We start from the raw sequence: 1,484 nt of genomic DNA, 5'->3' as shown, positions 1-1,484 counted from the left end.
AAGAAAAAACTAGAAGCTTTCGAGATGTGGTGTTGGAGGCGTATCGAAAAGATAAGTTGGATAGAGCGGTAAACGAATGAAAAAGTACTTAGAACTGTGGGAGAAAAAATGTACTCCCTGAAATTCTTATATAGGGCAAATTAAATGGGATGCAAAAGTCAAAACCGTAAGGAACTTAAAGAAAAGGCGATTTTTTATTAAATATGTATATTTTTTTATTAAATAACACAAAATATATAAATAAAAATAAAAAAATATTAATAAAAATCTATATTTTATATTTGATGAAAAATCTATATTAAAAAAAAATCTTCATTGAATAATCCAAAAAAAATAAAAAAAACTAAATAGAAATAAAAAAAGGTGGGTAAGTGGATTTCGCTCTGCTGTACAGTAGGTTACAAGTGGGTCACTGTATAATGGATGGTATTAAATTTGAATTCAATGATATAATATCATTGTATAAGAAAAACGATTCTGAGCGGAGACGGTATGTTAGTCTAGGTATAAGACATAATATTATATTAGGTACCTATAATAAATTCCAAATTAATCATATCATAATATTTATTAGGTACTTATAACGCGTTATACATCAACAAAAAACCGTGGTACTATCATAGATATATAATAGTATACTTTAGAAGTTTCAAGTACCCACGAATAATATTATACAATCACAACAAAATAACTAAAATAGTTATGCTAGGTTTTTAATATGTAATTTCGTCCAAATTTGTACTTAAAATGACTATAAAAATAAACTGTGTAAATGTATTTTTTAGATTTTTTGGTAACAGAATTAATTACTTACGTGGAATCTTGTTTTAAATTTTCAATTCTTAGATACAAAAATTGAACATTTTATAAATTTTTAACTACAAAATAATTTTTCAAATTAAAATTTGATAAATTTTGTCAAAATTTGATCTTTAAATGCTTATAAAAAAAAATTGTGCCTATGTATTTTTAATATTTTTCAACTGATATTGTAACAATATATCAGGAGCTTTGTATTAAATTTATACACTTTTTGGCCCAACAGATAAAACTTTATTGATATTTATAGAAAAAAAAAACTAAAAAAATTGAAAACTTACAATGTCCGTAAACAGCTCAAAAAGAGTCAAATTATTTTAAAAATTTTATCGTATATATAAAATGCTAATATAAACATTCAGTGAAATTTTCAAATTTCTACAGTCACTCGTTTTTTAATTACAACAAAATAAGAAAATCGTTACGTAAGAAATCGAGTGAATATCAAATGTTGTAAAAATATGAATTTCAAACGCCCATAAAAATTTAATTTGAGTTTCTTATAGACATTTTTTTTTTGGTAAAGGTAGATTATCCTATAAGGAATCTTGTATTACATTTTAAAATCTTAGATTTAAAAAGAAAAATTTTTATGAATTTATAACTCGAAATAATTTGCAAATTTTCGTGATTTTTCCATATTTTGTCATTTTTTGAACTTTAAA

Source organism: Acyrthosiphon pisum, chromosome X (assembly GCF_005508785.2).
Source record: "Acyrthosiphon pisum isolate AL4f chromosome X, pea_aphid_22Mar2018_4r6ur, whole genome shotgun sequence".
Lineage (NCBI taxonomy): Eukaryota > Metazoa > Arthropoda > Insecta > Hemiptera > Aphididae > Acyrthosiphon > Acyrthosiphon pisum.
This window is presented reverse-complemented; position numbering follows the sequence as displayed.